Raw genomic sequence first — 27,584 nt, 5'->3', positions numbered from 1 at the left:
TGAGAGGCAACTTATCTTCTCCAATCAGCATCATTTTATCAAAATCAAAGGTTGAATATAAACCTTGATCCTTCAGCATATCTTGCATCTTATCAAGCCTTTTAGTCAGACTATGTAGAATCTTAGATTGCATTACAGCTTTTATAGTAAGAGCGTACTCTTTCTTAGCTTGTTCTAGCATGTAGTCATCTAGATTTCAGAGGTGCTCACCATGTGCTTCGACTATATGAGTAGCTATAATAGTAGTTGCAGGGGTAGTAGTAGCCTTTTGGATAGTTTATTTCTAAAAAAATCTTAGCCGAAGCTTGCTAGAGTTCCTCTTGGATCATAATCCTTCGGTCAGTCATGAATACAGTCTTGATAGCATTAATATCTTACTTGTGGGCCATCATTGAAAATAGTGGACTTTTAGGCTCTTGTCTTATCCAAACTAAGGATGAATATCTAAAATGGCTTCAAAACAAAGAGTTAGTGTGATGCATAAGATGCATGGTCTGCATGATGCATGTGAGATGCACAAATGTTAGCAATAACAAAGAAACTATACAATCAGCCTTCCAACCTTATTACTCCTGCACATGGTTTATAGTGAAGTCTTTCTTTCTTAGGATTTTGGATATGGGCTTTATATCAGTAAAGAATGGTAGGCCCTATATGCATGGCATAATCTTTCAAAGCAAATTTAAACAAACAAGGCAATGTTTTCTCAATATAAGTATGAAGCCAACATATTTTTGGCCTAGGGCCTAATTCCATATGTTCTTAAGCCAAGGCTTTTCATTATGTGGGCTAAAGTACTTACAAAGAGAAAGATCTCAAATAGTAAGCAATAGGGTTCCTAAGGGAGATTACTACTGTCATTATCGCGAGCTGAGTCATGGGTAAGGATAAAAGGCTCTCACAAGTAAAAACTATCTTCCTTTGGCTCGTCTCCCCACTCAAGGATCCATGCAACAAAGGATATTCACTAATTACTTGTGAGTGATGGTTGGCTAGTGTCGTAATTCCAAAGTTTGAGTGCAATGAAAGAACCATTAACTTACGTCATTGGGGCTATAGTGTCTTTAGGGACTATGGCACTACAAGGCTTTTCAACCTAATTAGGAACATGTTAACTCGTCATTAAGACTAGCACGGAGATGGGCGTCGCCACCCGAGTAATTCACTGGGACACTTTTACTAATGAGTGACGTTTCTCGATTCCATAAGGAAGCTTACGTCATAAATTGAGAGATGGATCCAGAAGCCAACTTCCTTATTTGTGTATATTTGTATTTAATTTTATTATTTAACGGGCTATTCCCTATAAATGCAACACTTATATATTACACATCAAGCACTACAACATGTGAGATCCTCCTGAATCTAGTCCACTTTATTAAAGCCCAGCCCATACTCCAAGTTATTAACCTAACTTACTATTTCATTATATACAAAGCCCACTTAATCTAACCTAATTACAAGTTATACTTTGATTTCTAACCTTTAAGCCTAATGGACAACGATTTATGAAAAAGCTTAATCTAGTGATCTTAAATCTAATATGGTCTAATTAATTCAATTAAAGCATTGCAAAACCCACTAAGTCTATATGGATTTTAAATTTAGGCCCAATATACCATCTTCTTAACCTAATAGACTACAATTTTCATATTGGGTTCAATTTTAACCTAAAGTCTATTTGGCATATATCCAAACTAAAGTAAAAATAAAGTGCAAAAAAATTAAATGTAGTTATTACAATCATCCTACAACTAAAAATCAAAAGATAAATGCATAAACTAAGTTATAGTGTACAAAAATAGCCAAAAATCGCATAAAAATCTAAAAATAGGGCCAAAATTGGTGTAGAACTGATCGGCTCTATGGCTTGGTAATGATCGATTTTGCATCTTTTCTCGATCCTCCCTCACCTAAAAGCTAATTTAACACGCACAAAAGATAATAACATGATTAAAATTCGAAAAATGAAGCAAGAATCATAACAAAACAAATCAAGTTAAGCCAAAAATCATAAAAATAATACAAACCCTAGAAATTCACATGGCAAATCCTAGATTGAAACCTTGATCCAAGTCTCCTTTTCCCTTGGTTCTAGCTCAGAAAACCCTTAGAGAGAGAAATATTAGGGTTTGGGACATTCTCCCTCCCGTTCTTTTCTCTTTCCTCTTGCTCTTTCTTTTAATTAATTCGTCTTGTCGCCGTGAACATGGCCGTGTTCCTGGCCGTGTTGGGAACATGGTTCGGTGTTCCTGGCCGTGTTGGGAGCACAGTTTGGTGTTCCTGGCTGTGTTACTCTCTATGGCCGTGCTCCTTAAGAACTTCTTTTTCTTTGATGTTTGATGCACCCAACACGGCCGTGTTGGTGCCCGTGTTGGGAACAGGGCCAGTGTTGAAACCAACACGGCCCTGTTCAGCTTCCTCATGCGCATACTTAGCTTGTTTCAGCAGCTTTGATGTCCAATTATGCTCCAATTCTTCCCTTTATCATTCTTTGACTTCTTTTGAACCTAATGCACACAAACAGACGCATAGGGTGAGTGTTGGGACCAATTCACATCCAAATGTCCATAAAATCAATCTTAAAAACCCCATTTAGATGTGTGTATTGTACACACATTAGTTCCCTAATAACATATGATTATATGCTAGCCTACAATAGTCTTATGAATCCTCATCATTACCTTCCTAATACTCTTAAAATTACCTAAAAGTTGCACCTCATCGGGATTGGCGTGAAGGTGAAAATACCTATACAAGCGGCAAAGGGTAGCACAAGTGTATTAGGACCATAATGATTTAGATTCAGAAACCTATTCCTTTTTGTGCCTAAAATTTAGATCTAGGCTACCCTATTGTTGGATATTCCTCCTTTTTTCGAACACTTAGTGATGCTGGCTAAGAACAACTAGCAATCTACAGGCAAGTGCACCTATCGAATGTAATCTAGCTATAACAAGTATCAATGTCATATCCCACGGGAACTGAGAAGCTACTACTACTACGCTATTCTTATTATCTAACCGATCAAAAGGTGGTGAAGGTCATTAACTCAAACTGATTGAGAATGCAAATGAAAACTAAATTTTAACAAAGAGAATGAAAGTTTGAAAAAGACAATGAGATGAATTAACCTAATTGGGGATCCCTTTAGCTAGCCAGCTTAAAAATAATAAATTATGAATTGATTGATTAACAATTGCGATCTGTGGATAATTTCTTACATGAATTAGCATCTCTTTCGAGTTAACCAATTCCTAATCCTAAAGATCTAAAGTCGAAATCTCTTCTTAACAATTGGTTTTAGAATAGCATTAATCTCTAAATTACCGCTAATAAGAATGTCTAGTTCTTATTCCAGTAAGTTATTACACTTATCTATAAGATGCAAATCACTTAATCGCACAAGCAGTTATCCAAACTCAATTGAATATCTCAATTACAAAGGAGTTCTCAAATTGATTCAACAATGAAGAAGAAACAATATATTGTATTATACTTGAATAAAAACTATAATCTTAAATCAACAATCCAATCACTTAAGCACAAAACAACCCTAACATGGCTAAAGATCACCCCCAAATGGATTTAATAAGATTAATTACACATGTTCATGATTAAACTAATACAAGAATCAAATACAAAGTAAACAAGAATCGAAAAAAGCATTAACACCCTTTTCTCAAATGGTGGAAATGCTATCCCCTCTTGAATAACTCTAGATCCAATCTCTACAGCTCAAGATCTCCTTCTTCTTTCCTTTGAATCTTCAATCCAATCCTCAAAAACAATTATCTGGATGATGTTGAAGTGGAATTCGTCTCCATTTTCCTCTTCTTGATCATCTAGAAGGCAGCTCTTAAAGTTTATCTTGAATACCCCAAAGTTCTCTCTTTTAGAACCCTTCTTTTTTTTCTTCTCTTTCTTTTTCTTTTCTTTTAAATTAGGTTTTGAAACCCAACACGGCTTGGATTTGGGCCGTGCTGACCAGCACGGTCTGGATCCTTGTCGTGTTGAGCTAAAATTGTACATCTGGCTTGCTTCAGCACAGCTTGGAATTGGGTTGTGCTGCTCAGTACGAGCATGCTTTTAGGCCGTGTCACTCTTCGAAACCATGTCGTAAATTGCTTCTTCTCGCCATGGGTAGGGCATTTCAGCACGTCCTCTGACCCTGACCGTGCTCCTCAGCATGGGCGTGTTGGCAGGACGTGTTGAATAGTCTAACACATTTGATTCGTGCATTTCTTCCCGATTTTGGTCTGATTTCTCTCTTAACTTTGATGATGTACCTAGAAAAACACTTGAGACACAAAGAAAACTAAAACAGGGTGATTCTAATACAAAAACTCAAAATCAAGCATGCAAGCATATGTAATATCAAGGATATCAAATCACCCCACATTTAAGCTTTTGCTTGTCCTTAAGCAATCAACAGTTTAGCTCATAAACATGCTATCAACCCTCCTTAAAATTTATGCATTTGATTACAATTAAGCAACATTTAATCTATCCCAAGTTGAAACTCAACCAAAAACTAAACTAGTAATCTAAACAAGAGTAATTATCGTGTTAGTGTGAAGAAATTAAATAATACATTCAATATCAAATATTCAAGAAACCATCTGCTCACAAGGGATCACTCTATGCATTCGATGTTTAAAAGGTAGTTATCAATCCCTCAAAGCAATTATATTCAACTTACTTACCATAGGCTTGCCCATAAATCCCATCTCTGCTACTGCAAACAATCAAATATCACAATCAAAGGGTTTTCACAAGGGTTGTAACGGGGCTTAGGTTTAGGTATGGAAATTTGGAAGTGAGGTGTAAATAATTTTTGGACTTTTGCTATGCCTTACCCACAATTTCAGCTCAAAAAGGACTAAATGACAAACAAAGATAATTAAATTAACTATAGTTCCCAAGTCTCTAAAATAATAAAGAACTGTTTGTTTTTTTTAAAGAAGAAACAATAGAACATAATTACTTTGAATTGAAGGGAGCTTCTAAACCAAATTTTTAAAGGACTTAGTGAATTCAAAGTACAAATAAAATCGGTATTTTATCCAATAACTCAACGAACACATTGCAAAGATTTCAGAAATAGGGTAAAAACCAACAAACGAAAGACTTAATAAAGTGTGATGATAAAGCAGAATGGTAAAAATGAAGAAAGTAGATAGGCTCAAACTTGGCTAACTAATGGAAAATATTCACAGGTTGGCTTTTGGCTACAATGGTGAATCCTAAGTGCCCTTATCATTCCATAATATTTGATTGTTCATGTGACCTTAACAAGCATTACTGAGCAAGTTCTAGAAATAAGAAGAATACAATGCACACTTAAATAAGAAAAAATAGAGCATTTATGATGTATTCTCAATTAGGTTCAAAAACTCACAATTTAAGTGTGTACATTTGCATAAGGTGTCCAAATACCATCAATCAAATCATCATTTAATCAATTCATACAAAAAACACAACAACTAATCAAATTAAAATTAACTAACTTAAAGAATGGTCAAGAAACACTAATTTAATCTAGCCATTATGATAAACTAAAAATTGCTCAATAATATTCCAAAAGCAACAAACAACGAGGAAAATCTCATGCTCATAATCATAATTATCAATCTTTTGAAGATAAACAAAAAGCTAATAAACATCCTCAGTATCCTAAATATCTAAATCATTAGTAATAGAATAAACAACAATTGGAAAACATGAGAAAAAGAAAAGCAAAACGTACCCCACAATTGAAGGACACATTGTCCGCAGTGTATAAAATAGTTTAGAAGCAACATAATAAGTACAAAAAGGAAACGAGATAAATATGAAGATATACTGGTGATGGGCTATTTGTGTTAGCTACAATCTAAGGCAGTGAACCTATCGATGCAGTCTAGCACTCATGGCGAGTATCAAGGTCGTATTCCTCGGGAAAGTGAAAGCCCAGAGTTACTTCTTTGTTCTTTATTATATTAACCTAAAATGAATGATGAATAATTTCTAAACTAACTAATAGCTACAAGCTAAGTTCTAAGGGAGATGCAGGAATAAATGGATAAATGAAATAACCAAGACAAGAAAGCAAACCCAAAGGGAACCTAAACTAATTGGCAGTCAAACAAAAGATAAAGGATTGATGAGTCCAATTATGCTACCCGTGGACGAATTCTTAACTGAATTCGGTTTCTCTCTCGAGATAACCGAATTCCTAAACCTAATAACCTAAAGTTGGAATCTCTTCCTAACTATTGATTCTTAAATTACCATTAAGCTTTAATCCGCCTTTAATTAAGCTTTGTTAATTCTTAATCCGGCTAGTTAATTATCCTTATCTCTAAGTGATTATTAACCAGTTCTTGCTATTCAAAATTTCAATTGCCAAATGGACTTCTCAATCACATAAAGCAATCTAAACACCACAATTCACAACGTCTCATGAATAATGCATTATCTTATTAATATTGAAAGCAAGAAGAATACGAAATTAACTCAAACAATCCAACAATATAATATTAAGCCAACATAGTAAAGAAATCCCAATGGATTTAATTAATCTATCTAAAAATGCTCATGTTTAAAATAATTAGGAAATCAATTACAATGGAAGAATAATGAAAATGAAACATGTACACCCTTTTCTCTCGAATTGGATGAACAGCTCCAAATCTGGATCTGCACTATGATTAATCTCCCCAATTGCCTCTTGAATTACTCCACTACTGTTTTGCACTCGGAACCTTGCGATTCCGGGGTTCTACCTCTCTGCAACTCTCTCCTGCACTCAGCATTATCCAAAACCAAACCAGCCGCCAGGGCTCTCTCTCACTTCTTGCTTAGCTAACCCTAAAAAAATTAGTTTTCCTTATATATTTATTTCAGCACGGCCGAAGTCCAGGCCGTGCTGAACATTCAGATCTCACCAATTTGGGTTTCCTCATGACCGTGCCCCCACCGGTGCTGAGCCACCACGGGCCGTGCTAGAGGCCGTGGTGGCTATGGAAACCGTGCCCAAAGTGCCATGTTTTAAAGACCAAAAGCTCATGGATGGTCACGGACAGAGTCTAGGCCGTGGTGATCAGCACGGCCTTGACCTACGCCGTGCTCAATGTATGCACTACGAGCTCTTGTCCGATCTTGATGAATTCCTGTCCGTTTTCGCATGTATTGATCTATGATTGCTCAAATACTGATGATAGTCCTATAAATTCTCGTGAAATGCAAAAGAACACAAAACACAGGTGATCTTGGAATAAAAGCATAATAATCGCTAAGGAAATACGCAATAATATGCAAGCAAATATGTGTAAAACTATGCATATCAACTGGCCTACTCATCCTACTAGGCTGGTGGCGGTGGTGGTGCCTTGGTTGCTGGTGGTTGTACTGGAGGAGGTGCATTATCAGCTGTTCGAGGTGGAAAATACTCGCTGAAGTCAGTGAAGTCAAAATCATCCATCCTATTATGCTACAAGACTACCTCTATCCTATCCCCCTAGGCCAACTGCCACTGTAGCAAATCCAGAATCTGCCTCTGCATAGCATCAAAGTGCTGGAACTGCGCTCTAACCTCCTACTCGAACCTATCAAACCTCTTTGTGTGCTGTTGCTACATGTTGGTGATCTGATCAAATCACGCAGTCAGCTCATCAATATGCACACTAGATGGCCGAGGAGCAGATGAGGATAAAGGTCGGGAGGGACCAAGAATATCTGTAGGTTTGGGGTGCTCGCCCTACTCCTCTCGAGCTGCCCGGGCTATTGAATGAATAAGTTTGTACTCTAGCCCCAGGGGCCCTATCCTCCGGGTGACCATCCTCATATGTTGCATAGTAGAGAGGCCATTAGGGGTCATCTCGCCAACTAGTGTCAACTCATTTGACAGAGCTCTGTCCAATAGCTCCATCCTACTAGCAATCCTGGTCACATAAGGTCCGAAACAGATAAAAGTCTTATTCGGGTCCCCAGTAACAGTCTTGCACTGCTTTGCTAACATATAACCCATGTCCACCCTCCTCCTCTAATGCAGGGCCCATAAACAGAATAGATCAGGCTAGGTGATCATCAAAAACTGTCCCCTTGACCTGTCAATGTATATGATAGCAGGCAATGAAGATATCACAAGCTATCAGAGAGGCTGGATGCCTTGGACTTGCTCGGGTAGTAAGGCTCGTCCCCCTTTGAGATGGTCTCACAGACTTTATCATAAGAAACTCCTGTGTTGTATAATGAACCTCTGAAATCATCTAAATATATGGTCGTCTGGTCATAGAGGCCAACTGCAACACCAAACTGGGGAATACTCACTATGCAAGTCTGTCCCCCTAACCGAAATGAAATGACCTCTAGCCGAGACCAGTCCCTGATCTACGTCTAAAGGAACAAAGCGGAGGTGAACTCAAGTGTGAGCTCTATGTAAGTGTGCTCCATAGTGCCGAAGAAGGCCTCAAAAGGTGGAGTCTGAAGTAACTCTCGAACATCAGTAGCTAGGCCAACTGTCTCCAATGCCTACCAGTCTATATATCTTCCACAGTCTAATTGTCTATATCGCAGCTGCTAGTAACGAGCCTCGTGAGTGGGGCTCTGAAACTGTAATAGTTTGTATCGTGCGGGAGCTAGAACTCTAGGGGTAGATGGGGCGGGTGCTTGAGGTGCAGGTGCTATAGGTGCAGGTGGTGTAGGCTGTTCAGGCGGGTTTGAACGCCTTCTCTTAGAGACACCCATCTTTCGGGATCTCTCACGCCCATCAGCCATAGTACCTACATGGAAATTGATCAAAACTCTTACCAAAATAGTAATTTTAGCACCAAACAGATAATCATTATGATAACAGCAGCAGTTTAACAGTAATATAACATTTGCATTATGCATTCTCATCACACTTGCATTAGTCAATTTCTAATTTAGCAGCATAATGACTAATTCATCAAACCAGCTCACAATCCATCAAGTTTAAACATATAAAATAGCAGCGGTAGTGCAATTCAAAGACAGAAAGAAGAAATCAAAAATATGAATATTAGTAATTGATGTGCGTAAAATACACACATCTAAATGGGGTCTCTAAGATTGATTTTATGGACATTTGGATGTGAATTGGTCCCAACACTCACCTTATGCATCTGTTTGTGTGCATTAGGTCCAAAAGAAGTCAAAGAATGATAAAGGGAAGAATTGGAGCATAATTAGACGTCAAAGCTGCCATAACAAGCTAAGTATGCGCATGAGGAAGCTGAACATGGCCATGTTGGTTTCAATACTGGACGTGTTCCCAACACGGGCACCAACACGGCTGTGTTGGGTGCATCAAACATCAAAGAAAAAAACATTTTTAAGGAGCATGACCACAGAGAGTAACACGGGCATAAACACCAGCCTGTGTTAGGAACAAGGGTATTAACACGACCGTGTTGGCGGCGACAGGGAGAATTAATTAAAACAAAGAAAAGAGGAAAGAAAGAAAGAGAGCGGGGGGAGAACGTCCCAAACCCTAATATTTCTCTCTCTAAGGGTTTTCTGAGCTGGAACCAAGGGAAAAGGAGACTTGGATCAAGGTTTTAATCGGATTCCCTTGAAGGATTGAAGATTGGGTGAGGTTCATTGATTGGTTTTCAAATCGAGCAAGAGGACCAAGAATCGATTCAATTCGAGTAAGAGGAATTGGGGCTGTTTATTCTCATCCAAGGGTGTAATCGGGTTTCTCTACCTTTACTCATTATTGTAATTGAATTCTTGTGGATTTTGATAATGAACATGATTAGCTAGATTGATTAAATCCATTGGGATTTCTTTACTATGTTGGCTTTATATTATATTGTTAGATTTTTTAGGTTAGTTTTGTATTCTTCTTGCTTTCAGTATTAATAAGATAATGCATTATTCATGAGACGTTGTGAATTGTGTGTTTAGATTGCTTTGTGTGATTGAGAAGTCCATTTGGCAATTGGAATTTTGAATAGGAAGAACTGGTTAATAATCGCTTAGAGATAAGGATAATTAACTAGCCGGATTAAGAATTAACAAAGCTTAATAGAGGCGGATTAAAGCTTAATGCTAATTTAAGAATCAATTGTTAGGAAGAGATTCCAACTTTAGGTTATTAGATTTAGGAATTCGGTTATCTCGAGAGAAACCGAATTTAGTTAAGAATTTGTCCATGGGTAGCATAATTAGACACATCAATCCTTTATCTTTTGTTTGATTGCCAACTAGTTTAGGTTCCCCTTGGGTTTGCTTTCTTATCTTGGTTATTTTATTTATCAATTACTCCTGCATCTCCCTTAGAACTTAGCTTGTAGCTATTAGTTAGTTTAGAAATTATTCATCACTGATTTTAGGTTAATATAACAAAGAACAAAGGAGTAACTCTAGGCTTTTACTTTCCCGATAAATACGACCTTGATACTCGCCATTAGTGCTAGACTGCATCGATAGGTACACTACCTTAGATTGTAGCTAACAGAAGCAGCATACATAAGTAATGAATAAAGCAGAATAAAGCAATAATAGCAAATCAAAATTAAAAGAAAAGCAAGAAATTCAATGAAATAATGAATAAAATTCAACAAAAGTGACGAATTTAATGAAATAAGAAACTTACTGGATTCCAAAAATTACAGAAATAACTAAAGAAATTAGAGAAAAGTGTAAAATCACATACCAAAATGGAGTATTTAACAAAGTTAAAGGAAGAATCTTACTTTATTTGCTAGAAAACACTTGAAAATTAAAGGAAAAGAGGGAGAGGATATCGGACAATACGCGCGAAAAGAGAAAAGAGCGAAATTTGTTGAACCTATGATATGACGTGGCGTATATAAGCATTGATGTTAATACGCCCGTGTTGCAAGCTGTGCTGACCGACACAGTTTGGTTCTAGGTTGTGCTAATCAGCACGCCTAGTTCCACAATACGTGTCACTCTCGGAAAACATGCTGAAGTCTAATTTTTCTCTCAACACGGTTTGGGTGGCCATAATACGGGTGTGTTGATAAGCACGAGTGTGCTCACGGAGCATGCTGAACTGCTAAGACCGTGCTGAAACTCAGAATTCATTTCCAACACTTTTTCATGCATAATTTCTTGCAATTTTCAACAGTCAGACATTCAAGTTACCTTCCACATATCTTAAAACACTCAAATGGCGTATAAACTCAAAAATTAAATGAAAGTGAAGACTAAAACTAAGAAAATGTTCCAAAAATAATAATCAAAATGTCAAAAATATAAAATAAAAGTTGGAATGCCTCCCAAAAGAGCTTCTTTTTTCCCCAGTCATTTAGCTAGACTCATAATGCTTGAGCTACTCTTGTTGATGCAATACAAGGTTGACTCGCTCCTTGAGCTCCAATGAATGACCATAGTAATGCTTCAACCTATGCACATTAACCTTGAAGTTTCCCTTCTCTAGATGGTGCAACTCCACTGTGCCACATGGGAAGGCTTTCTGGACGGTAGGCTTACCAAGAAAGAGTCTGAGTCGTGAGTTATACAATAACACACTATCCCCAACTTGGAACTCCTTGGTGCTCCTTAGCCTCTTATCGTGCCACTTCTTGGTACGTTCCTTATAGATTAAGGACTTGCCATATGCTTGGTTACGCCACTCATCTAACTCGTTAAGGTGCCATTGTCTCTATTTACCTACATCAACAACATCAAAATTGCAAGTTTTCAAAGCCCACAGTGTTTTATGCTCAAGTTCAATAAGCAAAATGGCACGCTTTTCCATAAATTAGCCTATATGGTGTAAAACTAGCTGAAGTATGATACGTCATCGTAAATGCCCATAAGGCATCATCTAGCTTCTCCGCCAAATCCTTCCTCATCACTCCTACAGTTTTCTCTAAAATCTGTTTCAAACCCCTATTAGTAACCTCCACTTGCCCACTGGTTTGTGGGTGATAGGGTGTAGAAAACCTATGTGATACACCATAGCGTTTAAGCACCTTTTCTAACTAGGCATTACAAAAATGAGTCCTTTTGAGGAATCTAATAACTACCCTAGTATCATCAGTGGGAAAAAGCTTACGCTTTTAGCCACTTAGAAAAGTACTCAACGGCAACCAAGATGAACTTATTACCATAGGATGAAGGAAAGGGTCCCATAAAGTCGATGCCCTAAACATCAAAAATCTCAATAGCTTGAATGCTCGTTTAGGGCATCTCATCACGAGCAGAGATGTTACCTTATCTTTGGCATGCATCATAAACCTGAATAAATGTTCTAGCCTCCTAAAGATTGTCAGCCAGTAGAATCTAGAGTCTAGCACCTTTCTAGCTGTGTGATTTGCAGCTTGATGACCTCCCGTTGGTCCTTTATGGCAATGTCTCAAAATCTAGAGGATCTCCTCCCCATGTCCACATCACCAAATAACCTGATCTTCACAAACTCTAAATAAGAAAGGGTCCTCCCAAATGTAGTATTTCTATTCAGAAAAGAATTTCTTCTTTTGCTGAAATGTCATACCTTTCGGAACAACTTTAGCAACCACATAGTTTGCAAAATCAAAAGACCAAGGGATATCAGAGTTAACATAAATTGTACATAAGAACTCATCCGAAAAATTATCATCAATCGCCCTCTCATCAAGTGCCTCCAAAGTCAGTTTTCTAGCCTAAAAAGGTCTCCCGCTGCCAAGTTCTCAGCAACTTTCTTATCCTTGATCTCAACATCAAACTCTTGCAATAATATAATCCAACAAATAAGTCTAGGCTTTGCATCATTCTTACTAAACAAGTACCTGAGTGTGGAATGGTCCGTGTAGACCACTGTCTTTAATAGCACCAAATAAGATCTAAACTTGTCAAATGCAAAAACAACAGTTAGAAGCTCCTTTTCAGTGGTGGTGTAGTGCTCTTGGACATCATTTAATGTTTTGCTAGCATAATAGATTGGTTGGATCTTCTTATCTCCCCTCTGTCCTAAAATAGCTACAACTACAAAATTACTAGCATCGCACATAAGCTCAAATTGCAGCTCCCAATTAAGTAAAACCATAATCGGGGCTATGGTTAGTTTTTCCTTTAACAACTTAAAAGCCTGCAAACAATCATCAGAAACTACAAAAGGTACATCCTTTACAAGCAATTGAGTTAAAGGTCTAGCAATGTTAGAGAAGTCCTTAATGAACCTCCTATAGAAACCTGCATGACTAAGAAGCTCCTAACAGCCTTAACTGAACTAGAAAGGGGGTAATTTAGCAATAGTATCCACCTTGGCCCTATCGACCTTCATCCCCTCATGCGAAATTTTATGCCCCAATACTATACCTTCCCTAACCATAAAATGACATTTTTCCCAATTAAGGACTAGGTTAGCATCCACACAACGCTCAAGCATGCATTCTAGATTATGCAAACAATGAGTGAAAAAGTAACCAAATATAGAAAAATTATCCATAAAGACATCCATAGACTCCTCAATCATGTTATGGAAGATTGCCATCATACACCTTTAAAATTCGCAAGTGCATTGCACAATCCTAATGGCATCCTCCTATAAGCAAACGTACCATACGGGCAAGTAAAGGTTATCTTCTTTTGGTCCTCAAGTGAAATGGGAATCTGGAAGTAACCTGAAAAACCATCTAGAAAATAGTAAAACATATGCCTAGACAACCTTTCCAACATTTGGTCAATAAAAGGAAGGGAAAAATGGTCCTTTCGAGTGGCATCATTTAGCCTCCTTTAATCTATGCACACTCGAAAGCCCGTTACAATTCTAGTCGGTAAAAGCTCAACCTTCTCATTGTTAACCACAGTCATACCTCCCTTCTTGCGAACCACCTATACAGGACTAACCCAGGAACTCTCAAAGATAGGATAAATCAAACCTGCATCAAGAAGTTTAATTACCTCCTTTTTAACCACTTCCTTCATGTTCGGGTTCAGTCTGCATTGTGGTTACACCACTAGCTTGTAACTATCCTCCATAAGGATCTTGTGCGAGCAATAGCTAGGACTAATCCCAGGAATGTCAGCAATTTTCCAAGCAAAGGTCTTCTAGTACTTCCTAAGAGAGGCCAAAGTCATCTCCCTCTCCTCTAGTGTCAAGTCTGCTGCCAGAATGACAAGCAACCTATTGTCCTTATCTAGATATGCATAGTTGAGATGCTTTGGAAGCTCTTTCAACTCAAGGACTAGTGATTCCTCAAGTGACGGCCTCAATTTCTGCAAACCTATCCTGTCAATCTCAATGAACTTATCAACATTCTTGCTTGGTTCATTAGCTAACAAAATGCAAGCTGCTCTAATAAAACACTCTCATTGGATAGCTCATGCTCATCCTTTGCCTACAAAGCAACTTGTAAAGGATCATCAAGCAATATCTCCTACAATTGTGTATCAATAACATCATTAAGTAAATCAACAGAAAATATAGTATCATCATGATCTAAGGACTGTCTTGTTTTAACTATTCAAATCAAAAATGACAGTTTCATCCCCTACCCTAAGTTCAAGTTGTCCATCACAAACATCTATAATAGCCATAGACGTTGCAAGGAAAGGTCGAGCTAGAATCAAAGGTACATTACTCTCACCATCCATGTCCATTATCACAAAGTCAACAGAAAATATAAATTTGTCAACCTTAACAAGTACATCCTCTACAATATCCCTAGGATACTTAACAGTCCTATCAGCTAACTATATGCTCATCCTATTAGGTTTAGTCTCATCTAGCCCCAACTTGGTAAACAAACTGTACGGCATTAAATTAATGCTAGCTCCTAAGTCAGCTAAAGCATTGCTAATTGTCAAATCACCAATCACATAAGGGAGAGTAAAACTCCTTGGATCATGCTTCTTCTCTGGCAATTTGTTATGAAGTATAGCCGAACACTACTCATTTAGGGTCACGATCGCCAAGTCCTCTAACTTCCTCTTGTTGCTAAGGATCTCCTTTAATAACTTTATATACCTAGGCATCTGCAAAATAGCTTCAACAAAAGGTAAGCTAATTCGCAGTTGTTTAAACAAGTCAAGAAACTTACCGAACTGCTGATCGACTTTCTCCTACTTCAACCTGGCAGGATATGGGATCGGGGGCTGGTATTCCCTCAAAGGACTCTTTTTCTTGCCCTCTACCTTCTCTAGCTCCATCACCTTGCTATCTCCATCTTTCCTATCTGAATCTACCTGCATAACATCATCATCATTCGGAATAGGAAGAGAACTAAATAGTTGCTTACCTAATCGCAAAGTGATAGCCTTCACGTGCTCTCTTGGATTGGACTCCGTATTACTGGGCAAAGTCCTTGACTGCCGCTCAGCCATCATCTTAGAAATTTGGCCTATCTAATTCTCCAAGTTCTGAATGGAGGCCTATTGATTTCTAAGAGCTCCGTCCGTCTGCTAGAATCTAGTCTCTGAAGTGGACACAAACTTCATCATCAGCTCCTCTAAGTTAGGCTTTTTCTCTTGAGTCTGAGGAGACTGAAGTGGGAGAACAGATTGTTGCGATTGCTGATGTAGTCACTAAAACCCTGGTGGTCCCTGGTTGTTATTGTTCCTCCATCCGAAGTTTGAATGATTTATGCATCCCGAATTGTAAGTGTTGCTATATGGCTTGTTCTGCTGCCTAGGCTGACTCCCCATATAGTCTACCTGCTCAAGGTTAGATGAAGAAGAGGAAGCAAGCATACCTCCCGACATATAATTACTACTGAAATGCGGGCCACCACAAAACTCACAACTTCTTGAGCTGCTTGGATAGGCAGCTTGAGTTGATCAATTTTCTTGGATAATAACTCCACTTGAGCTGCCAAGGCTGTAGTGGCATCCAATTGGTGTACACTCCCTTGACGTCCCGTCCTGCTCCTAATAGTGTGCCACTAGTAATTGTTTGTGGCCATGTCCTCTATCAAGCTTTGGGCTTGCTCTGGTGTCTTACTGCTCAAAGAACCACCTAGAGCTGCATCTACCATTTGCTTAGTAGCCAAATTCAAACCATTATAAAAAGTTTATACCTATATCTAGAATGGTAGTCCATGGTGTGGACAGCATCACAGTAGGTCCTTGTACCTCTCCCAGGTGTCGTACATCAACTCCTCGTCAAACTGCAGAACATAAGATATGTCATTTTTAAGTTTAGCAGTTTTAGAGGGAGGAAACTACTTACATTGAAATTTCTCTGCCAAAGAATCCCAAATGAATGTATTTAAAGTCTTTATCTCTGTGAGCCTATAAAGACTTTGCAGAGAGAAGTTTTATTATTTCAAAAGGTTTGGATAATTGAATATCTTTATCTTCTATTTTAATAGTGAAATCGATTTTAAAAAGATTAAATCTTGAGGTTTTATAGATTTGTTCTTTATTGACTTTCAGGATTTTCCAATCATCGATTTATTTTTCAAAGTTCTCAATTATATACTCTTTAGAGTTTACAATCTTATTTTCAAATCCAGTAAAGGAACTCAAAAAAGAAGTAGATCTACAAAATAATTGATTGATGTTTTAAATAGTGGTTGTTTTAAGACACTTCATCAATGAAGACACAATACTTGATCCCATATATTTCACTTGTCATATCTCCTCTCTAGTATTTAATCACGAGAAAGAGGTACATTACAGAAGATTGGTTTATAATTTAAACAGTAACTGTTAAGAGGTTAGGAAGCAAACAATTTGAGTTAGTGTGGTCTCTATTGTAAGTCTTGAGATAGGCTGTAAATTAGATAATATCACCTTCATAACTCGCATTTTTTAATCTTAAAACAACCATTGTTTAAAACATGGATCAATTATTTTGTAGATCTACTTCTTTTTGAAGTCCCTCTACTGGATCTGAAAATAAGATTATAAATTGTGAAGAGTGTACAATTGAAGAATCTGAAAAACAAATTGATGATTAGGAAATACAGAAAGTCGATAAAGAAAAGATCTATAAAACCACAAGATTCAATCTTTTTAAAACCGATTTCACTATTAAAATAAAAGAAAGAGATACTTAATTATCCAAATCTTTTCAAATAATAAAACTTCTCTCTACAAAGTCTTTATAGTCTCACAAAGAAAAACTTTAAATACATTCACATAGGATTGGTCCAAGTTGGGATTAAACCTTTAACAAAAGAGGGTCTAAATACAGCCATCTTAGAAGTCCTTAGGGATAATAGGTTCATTAACTTCTAGGATTCCTTACTTAGTTCAGTAGAATCTAGTATGTGTAATGGACCAATATCTTTTGAATGTTATCCAAACATAACAATCTCTTTAAATGATAAAAATATTTTGCAATCTTTAATATTGCATATTAAAACTCCCAATTATAAAAGGCTAAAAGGATCAATTTCAGTAGCCTTAATATATAAAATCCATTAGAAGGCAATGATTTTAGCCTTTATAACTAAACACAAGGTTCAGTCTAAAAAGGGAGAAACTCCTTTATTATAACGAATTTTACAAAATCTAACATTGTAATTCCTAGATCTATAAAATGGAGAGATATAACCCTTCTAAACAAATGAATCTTAGAAGGAGTAGTAGATCCCAAAGAAGAAGAACCTTCTGAATCGCCTAAACCAAACTGCCAAATTAGAAACATCACACAAATTCTGAATGGCAGTGTGAGACTTTCTTTTCATAGAAAGTTCACTAGTTTGAGGTTTTCTAATCAAGCCTCAACTTCTAGAACCATTAATGTAGGAGATTATCAAACCTTCCTTTGGTCATAAACTTGCCTTATGGAAGGAGAGATTCAAACATAAAACTGGATCTACCACCAGTAATGCATCTACCATTTAGGGATCAGCTGAGGTATTCCACCTTAAACATACCCAACACTGATCTCCACAAAGTAGATTATGGATCCACAGTTCCAAGACTTGTATACACTAGTAGAGATGAAAACTCTCCTACATCACCTACAACCTCTGCTATAATCGAAAATCTAAATGAAATCATGTAAAATGAAATCTATGTTTCAAAAAAGGAGTTTGTTATAGATAAAACATATTTACATAAAGACTTCTATTCTAAAAAAAATAAAGAGAAAAGGTTGTGGTTCTTTAAACATTTTATAAAGACGAGATCTAAAATTCAAAATGAATTTTTCAATTTTGTTGCTCAAAACATAGCACATATCCTGTTTTTTGATTGGTTTGAGATATATACATAAAAAAATATCTAATACCCTTTTAAAATCTTAAATCCTCTTACAAAATCTATAACCATAGATTGGGAAACAAATGATGGAAAAATAGAATCTATTCACCCTCTTGTGGGACAGATAAAGATATCTTATTTAAATCAAATTGTAGAAGCCTCACCATATAAAACTGTAAATCAAGACACAAATGTAAACTTTACAAACACTATATTGCAAAATAACTTTACAAATGCCCATCTGCATACTATTAGAGAATATCTTAATATGATAGAACAATCTGTATAAAGCATGACCCTTCCTATAGTTAAACAAGGAGATTAAAATCCTTAAGAACCCCATCTTCAAACCATATAAAGTCTCAAAACAAAGTCAAAAGGACATCTAGGAAATCTAACTTTATTAAAGCCATCAAAGGTCAATTGGAAATAATAGTCACATTCTACAAGCCTAGTTGTCCTTGACACCCCTCAACTAACCAACCAGAGTATGATCAATGGCTTGGAAGAAATAGATTATACTTCTCATGATTCTAGAGAAGAAGACTTCAGAATGGATAAACCTTATATAAGCAAAATAACTTGGCCAAATAATCAAGCTCAACCAAATATAAGATTAGAAAAAAAAATCTCTTGTCTTGTATCAAACAAAATTCAATGAGACAACCCTATATGAATGGACCCTAGATGGAATAATAGAATATCATATCCTAGGGCTTCTTCAACAAATGACTATGTCAGCAAATGCCTATAGAATCCAAAATGAAGCTAGTGATCAAGCTATTGTTGAACTTCTGACTTTTGGATTTTCAGGACAGCATAAGGATTATTGGGATCATCACCTGACGTTACCAGAACACTTGGACATCTTAAATGCAGTCCAAGTAGATGAGATTCGAGATCTGATCCTAGATGAGCTTGGATAGGTCATCCAGGATGTGGTAAACACCCTAATTCATTCCTTTCCATTTCATTAAAGATCCTTCGCATCTTAAAGATAAAATTGTAGAATTATTATCGAATTTAAGATGTAAAAAACTAAGTGATTCCTAATGGTATAAAACCACTTTCCTCACTAGAGTCATGCTTAGTAAGGATTCAAACCAACCATTTTAGAAGGAAAAATTTCCTAGCAGGGCTCCCCAGCCCTTTAGGAGAAAAGGTTAAGAATAGGATAAGAGAAACTTTTGGAACCCATAGAATCAACTATAACAACCTGACATATGGAGAACTAGTAAGCTTCACGCAAAAGGAGGGCCCCAAACTATGTGAGGATCTAAAACTTCAAAAACATTTAAAATGGAAAATGAAGAAGACCAAAAAGGAACTTGGATCTTTTTGCCAGTAATTTGACATAAATGTTAAAACACCCAGTAACAATTGTTATGGAAATTATGGTAGAAAGAATAAAAAATCATACAAGAGGTACAAGAAACTAAGACACGACCCTGATAGGAAACAAACGATTAATGAACCTTATTAAAATAGAACATCAGAAAGAAGAACCAAGCGAATAAAACCTTTCGAGAAAACTATAAAACCAAAACTATAAGACATCACTTGTTTTAAATGTGGAAAAAAGGGTCATTATGCAAAGTACTGTAGGGTCAAAAGACAACTATAAGAATTAAACCTAGAAGAAGAAACTTTGGCAAAGATCGAAGCTCTCTTTCTTCAAACTTCTGCATCAGAATTTTCTAATGAAGAAATCCAAAATGATGATCGTGTTTCCAGTAGTGAACAAAGTGACACTGAAAACCAAATAAACATTTTGACTAAGGATCAAGTAACAGTCCTTGAAGTTATAAAACGAATTGAAAACACTGAATGCAGAAAGAATATCTAGATAAACTGTTTAATCCTTCTAAGATACCTCAACCTAAAACTAGCACCTATGATCTCACAAAAACCCTTGAAAGAAGGAAAAAAAAACCCAATGGCATCCATTTAAAGGTTATAGAAAGAGGTTAAAGAATTAAAATGTGAAATAAAACAAAAACAAGAAGAAGATAGTAAAATCATACAACTTCTTCTTACGAAACAAAATGAATCTTCTGAAACATCACAGGATGATGAAAGTGAAGAAAACCAAAACGTTGAAAATAATAAAATCATACCGAAAGATTTTGTTTGCATACTAAAATAAATAACCTCTAGAAAATATTTGATTAAAATCACTCTTGTTTGTTCAAAAGATTTCAGAATAGACACAATTGCTTTATTTGATACAAGAGTGGATCTCAGCTGTATCAAAGAAAGTCTTGTCCCACGAAAATTTTTGGAAAAATAAAAGGAATATTGTTAGTAGCGAATAGCTCCAAAATGGATATAAAATATACAACTGAAGCTTATTTAGAAAACAAAGACTACAAATTTAAAACTAATTTTATCGTTGTTTCTAATATTCACTATAATATAATCTTAGGACACTATTTATAAACCCGATAACTCTCTAGTCTATGAACTGTGAAGGTATATACTTCCAAACCAAAAAAGAGAAGGTATTTTTCCTTCATAGAAAAATCGCAAACTAGAAATCTCAGCATTTTGAAAGCATGTTCTATTTATAAAAGTAAGATTAATTTACTGGTAAAAAGGAAAGAAACTGAGTTATTTCATTTAAAAAAAATGTGTCCTTTTATAGAATTGAAAAATAGCTCTAGAATAACTTGGTGAAAAGGAGAATTTCTGATTTCCAAAAGAAAATCGACAATAAAATTTGTGTTGATCTACCAAATGCTTTTGAGAGTAGAAAACAACATATGGTAGATTTAACATATGAAATTGATTTTGATGAAAGAAATATCCCTACCAAAGTTAGGCCTCTCTAGATGAACACTGAGTTAGAATAACACTATAGGGAAGAGATTGATGAACTGTTACAAAAAGGCTTAATCTCAAAATCAAGGTCACCTTGGTCTTATGCAGCCTTTTATGTAATACAAAACTCAGAAATTAAGAGGGGAACTCCTAGATTAGTGATAAATTATAAATCCTTAAACAAGGCATTAAAATGGATTAGGTATCCTATTCCTAAGAAAAAAGGCCTTTTACAAAAGCTCCAAAAGGCTATTGTATTTCCAAAATTTGACTTGAAATTAGGATTCTGGTAGATCCAACTAAAACCCGAAGATAGATACAAAATAGCATTTACAGTACCATTCAGACAATTGGAATGGAATGTGATGCCTTTTGATTTTAAAAAATGCCTCTTTGAATTCCAAAGGATAATGAATCACATTTTTGAACCTCATCTAAAATTTTGCTTAGTTTATATTGACGATGTTCTAATATTTTTAGTATATAGAACAACACTTTAAATACTTAGAAACCTTCTTCTATATAACAAAGAAGAATGGCCTGATGGTCTCAAAACCTAAAACGGTATTATTCCAAACAAGAATAAGGTTCTTAGGACATTATATTACTCAAGGAAAAGTGACTCTAGTAGAGAGATCTCTAGAATTTGCAAATAAGTTCCCTGATAAGATTCTTGATAAAAAGCAATCACAAAGATTCGTAAGGAATTTAAATTATGTCATAAACTTTTGTCCTAATATAAACCTAGTAGCCAAACCCTTGCATGATAGGCTCAAGAAAACTCAGCACCATGGACAAATAAGCACGGTAAAATAGTTCAAAAAATTAAAATCTTAGTCTTAGAAATCCATTGCCTTCATTTAGCAGACCCTACTCTACCAAAAATAGTAGAAACATGTGCTTTAGATATAGGATATGGGAGAATCTTAAAAATAAATTCAGCATGGGCATGAGTGCATCATACAATTCACTAATGTGCAATAGAATGATTACCAAAAAAATTATTTCACCATTAAAAAAGAAATTTTGAGCATAGTCATGAGCATCCTAAAATTTCAAGTGATTTACTCAATCAAAAATTTTTACTCCACATTGATTGTAAATGTGCTAAAGAAATTTTACAAAAAGATGTCCAAAACATTGCATCAGAACAAATTTTTGTCAAGTGGCAAGCTATTCTTTCAGCCTTTGATTTTAAAATAGAAATTATCAAAGAAGAAAATAATTCAGTTTTAGATTTTCTAACTCCAAAATTTCAGAGAAAAAACTAAAGAAAATGGTTCAAGTTAAACCAAAAAAACTAAAAGCCCTAGCTAAAACCCCATATATAACGCCCATTCATCTACCCAAGCTATAACTACATGGATTGAAGCATAAAAGAAGAAGGTGCGCAAATTAGTGCCTTCTCTTCCTCACTAAAATAACATTAAATCCAAACATGGCTCGAATGCCTTACAAAACAAGCAGAGCTCATGCAAGCTTTGCAAAAGGTGTCAGATATAATCTCTAAATACAATATTTTTCCAAAACTAAAGAAAAAAATTTCCCAAAACCTCCTTTCTCAGGAAGATTCTTAAAACATTATTAAAATGATTTCTCCAAATATCCAGATTATTCTTCCTCAATCAAAAAGGAAAAATTCTATGTATTTTGATTCTAAAACATAATTATGATGGAGGAAGGGTTTTTCAATAAAAATCCATCAATAGCCATATCAAAAATTGTTCCCAAAGGTTGGCATTTTAAACCTTGGAATCTTTCAAAACCCGAACCTTACTACAAGGGAATTTTACAACATACCGCCTTGGGTAAAATTTAAACGCTTCATCAATAAAGACATGAAACTTGATCCCACATATTCCACTTGTCATATTCTAAAGGTTTATCAAACTCTGAAGCCTTCTTTATCTCCTTCCAAAACAAATCAACCACTACCTAACTTATAACTACTAGGATTACCAGCAGGTATGGTTTAACACCTTTCTCATCCAAAACAAATAACAATCCCATTCCTGGCTTTTATACCTAGACACTAAACTAAAATCCATTTTCCTTTTATGGTTCACCTTCCAATGGTGGAATTACTTTGGTCTAGTGCTTAATATTCTTCTGCCATAAGTAAAGGCGTTATATGACCTTTTCAAAACCCATTATAAACCTTCAGAATTAAAATCCAGGTTAACCGCTGTTCAATTCAAATTCTTCTTACCTTGGGTAGTAGGACTATGACTATACTGAAAACTATGGTATAATCACCCTTGTTCGAATATTCAGGGTAAAATGGTAGGACTCTTTCTATATCGTGGAGAAAATCCTAAACCCAGCTGTAAAGCAATGGCTAATTAGCCAGGGGTGCATGAAGGCAGATCATTCTACCTCAGTATTTCTAGCACAAAAATCTATAGTAGTTAAAACAGAGGAAGAATACTTTACAATAATATCCCAAATATTGTAGAACAAATCAAAATCTAGTCATTCTGAAGCATCATCATTAACTGAACTAATAATAAGTTTGGGAGATAACAATAAGTTTGAATGTTTTAGGAATTTTCCACCCATTGATAAAACCTTCTAAAAGCATGATGTAGTCTAATGGGATTCTAAAACTTCATAAAACTATATATGGCCCAACCAGCCTATTGTAAGACTTATATCAGACTAAAAAACCTAAATGGGCCTCTAAAGACTAAAGATCCAACAAGCCTTTAAAAAAAGTAGAAAAATGAGTAAAAGAAAAAGAATAAAAGAAAAAGAATAAAAAAAGGAGAAAAAAGTAAAACCATTGTACATAATCTTTGTAGGCTTTGCAGGCTTTCTTAAAACATGTCTCCTGTCGATGCTAGAAGACAAGCATTGCTCCACTCAGGGACTGACATCCACTATCCATAGCATCAAAGGATAGGCTCCTCTCCATGTGACCTTGAGTTGGCATCCACTTCTTCCCTAGGGAAAAACACCCTAAGACATCTATATAAGGAGGAAAGCGAAGTAAGAAGAGGCAAAAGTTACTTTCTGGAATTACAAAGAGTAGAGTTATTGCATTCTCTAAGCTCTAAGCTTATTCTTTGTAGTTTTTAGAAAGAATTTCATTTTCATTTTTCTTCTTCAAAAAACTAAAACACTATACTTCCTTCAGATATCTTTTCTTTTCTTGTTACAAGAATCTAAAACCTGTGTAAGTTTGTTTTATCGATAAAACTTCTAATTTTGTAAGTTTTTTTATTTTGCTTTTGGTTGAAGTATGCTATGCACTTGCCTTTGAAATAGAGGATCCTGTGCATCAGAAACTACTTTTGTTTTCATTTTGCGTTCATGAACATAAACATGGTTTAGATTTACTTATCCCTCTATAGTAGTAGAAGATCTTATCTATATATATATACACATGCAATCATCAGAAGTCTATCATACTTGAAAGAACAAATAACTCAATAAACTGATAAGATGACTAAGCATTTGGAAGGCTGCTAAGGAATATAAAGAAAACATTAGAAGCCTACCTTATTAGAGCTTAATTGTAATACCTGAAAAAAATAATAATAATAAATAATAATAATATGTGGAAGTAAGTGAAGATTTGACTTTTGAGAAGCAGCCGGTTATGATCATGGATACTCAAGTTCACCAATTACATTTTAAAGTTATATTGATGGTTAAGGTGTTGTGGCGGAACCATTCATTAGAGGAGTGTACTTGGAAAACCGAGCAAGAAATAAGGAGTTTTTACCCTGATTTATTCCAATCCTGAGGTAAGCCGTATTTTTTTTAAATTCAAGGACGAATTTTTCTAAGGGGGTAGAATGTAATACCCGAAAAAAATAAATAAATAATAATAATAATAAAAAAATATAAATAAATATTAAAAAAGGGAAATTTTTCCTCCTTTTTTCTTTCCTTCCTCTCCCCCACCCCTCCTCCTTTCCCTTCTTCCTTTACGCTTCTCTCTTCCCTTCCCTGCCTTTTGCCATCTCCGGCCACAACACCACCGCCCAGCTTCTCTTCCTTCCTACATTTCCCCTCCTGTCGACGTTGACCAAACGAGAAAAGTTTCCCCCGTTGCCAAACTAGCTCCTTCCGTCCACCAATCGCTCGTCCGACACTGGAATCGAGCTCCCCGCCACCAGATACCCCCAAGCCGAGCTTCCCAGCCATGATTTCTCCACTAGCAACTATGTGCATCCTCAACAGAACTGAGACTTTTCGACCTCAATCCGGTGTCTTCCGGCAAGTTTCCAACCAAAACTCTTGCATGTTCAGACTCCTCGCAACTCAAGCTTCGCGTAGGCGCTTCTGAATTTGAATTCCAACACTATTGGCAGTACCGGAAAGTTTCCTAGACGCACGAAATTTTGGATTTTCGGCTCGGTATGATTTTATTTAGACCTTAGAAATTATTTTATAATCTTAAAGAATATTGTTACTATTAAATATCAATTTTGGATAATTTAATTTAATTAATTGTTATTTAAATAAAAATGTTGCAATTAACGGGTGTGATTAATTAATGTGTTGTTTTGTGGTAGATGTGATTGTGTTGAATTAGTTTGAATATCAGAAAATTATGTGTGGGTTGGTTGTTGAAATAGATATTATATCGGACCATCTGTATGACTATTGTGATCTGTAGTGTGTTAAGGAGTCCGAAAAAAATAATGTAGTTTTGGTGGCCCGACTCCATTAATTGCAGAATATTTGAAGTGTTTCTAGCAGATTCTGGACCTGTTATATGGGGGGTAAACGTCCATATTTTAGAGGAGGTTCTACCAAATTTTCGGTGGAATTTGCGAGTTTGAATTTCCTTAGGCATTCTGATTTAGGAGTGTAGGCCTAGGAAAAATTAATAATATCTTATTAACTGAGTATTTTTATGAATAGATAATTCATCCAGCCAGCTCCACCCGAGGTGTAGGAGCAAACTGCAGAGCATAGCAAAACTGTGAGTTAAAGTCATATAATTCAACTGTGCCCCTGCCATGTCTAAATTAAATACGATACTAATTGATTAATAATTATTATAATTATTATCATTGTTATTATGAGTACTATCACTGATTTATAATTATCACGAATATTATTAGCATTTTTATTAGTAAATTTATTTTCATTATTATTAATATCATATTTAATGTCATTTGAATATTATTATTTTTATTGAACATAATATGCATGTTTGCTTCACTCGAGATTACTAAATTTTAAATTCTCAATATGTTATTAAATAAATTGGGTTTGCCTGTATTTATACTATTTATAGTTATTATATATATTATGATTGTGAAATTGGGATAAGGCGACAGTAGAACATGCCACTTGATGGATTGCATCAGGATCGCGTGCGCACCGGTAATAATCAGAGACAAGTAGTAATGATTATTTTTCGATTTTGCCCTGGTCAAGTAAAACTCTCTTAGCTGTGGAAGTTTGACTGCCGGAGGAAGGTCCCTGGTCAAGCATTGCTCTCTAGGCTCTAGCTTTATTTGGGAATCAAGTGTCCAAGCTGGATTTAAGGACCTTGGTCGAGCTTCGCTCTTTGGGCGTGATAGGCATCATACTACACATGTTTTCATGCCCAATTGTTTACATTTTTATGCATGATTATCCCGTTTTATGCTAGAATCACCTGTCTTTTGTTGCCTTTCTCGTTTCAGGTCATTTTTGAAGGACATTATTAACAATCGAGGGAAATATGCGTGATTACGGACCAAAATCCATCAAATTGGGTGAGGACTAGCACCCCGTGGGTTGAGCATGACCTGGACTCCGGCCGTGCGGAATGGCCCACTAGCTGCCTTCCAAGAGTGCCTTTTGGCACAGTTTCCGTAGCCACCACGGCCTCCACCACAGCCCGTGGTGGTTCAGCACCGGCTTGGGCACGGCCTGGAAGAGGTCAACACAACGGAACCCTAGGGATGGGCAAGGCCTGGACTCCGCCCGTGCTGACTAGCACAGGCTTGACCACGACCGTGCTGAAGAGAGTATATAAGAAAAAATTCAATTTTCTTAAGAGGAGGCTCGATCTCTCTAACCTGATTCGAGTATACACTCAATTCACTTATTTTCTAGACCTAAATTGTCAACCTTGGGAGATCAAATTCATCAATTGAGGGAGGATTACACTTGTTTCCAACATCGAATTGAGGATCAAAACAACATTTGGGAGCATTCAAGAGGCAACTTAGGGTTTGATCTTTTGGATTGGAATATTAGGGTTTCTCATCCAACTTGAAAGAAAAGGGTATACATGCCTTCAATTTTCTTTTCCTTATTTGTTCCTTATTTTGCTTTAACTATGAACATGAGTAGCTAGATCTTTTGAACCCATTGTGGTCTTTATTGTGATGGATTGTGCTTAGTTGTTAGATTTGTAATTGCTATTCTTGTAATCTTTTTGCTATTCAGTAATAAAGTTTGATTCAGTTAGTTTGAGACGTTGAATTAATTGTCTTGTGGGTTGTTTCTAGACATTGAGAAATGCTTGCTACAATTGGAAATTGAATAGTAAGAACTGGTAGTTAACACTTAGAGATAAGGTTAATTCACTTGCCGGATTAAGAATTAACAACTCTTAATAGATCTAAATCATGCTTAATGCTAATCTGTAATACTCTGATAGGAAGAGATTCCATTAGGTTAGTGCAGGTTTTGGAACT

The sequence above is a fragment of the Ricinus communis genome, chromosome 6, assembly GCF_019578655.1.
Source record: "Ricinus communis isolate WT05 ecotype wild-type chromosome 6, ASM1957865v1, whole genome shotgun sequence".
NCBI lineage: Eukaryota > Viridiplantae > Streptophyta > Magnoliopsida > Malpighiales > Euphorbiaceae > Ricinus > Ricinus communis.
This window is presented reverse-complemented; position numbering follows the sequence as displayed.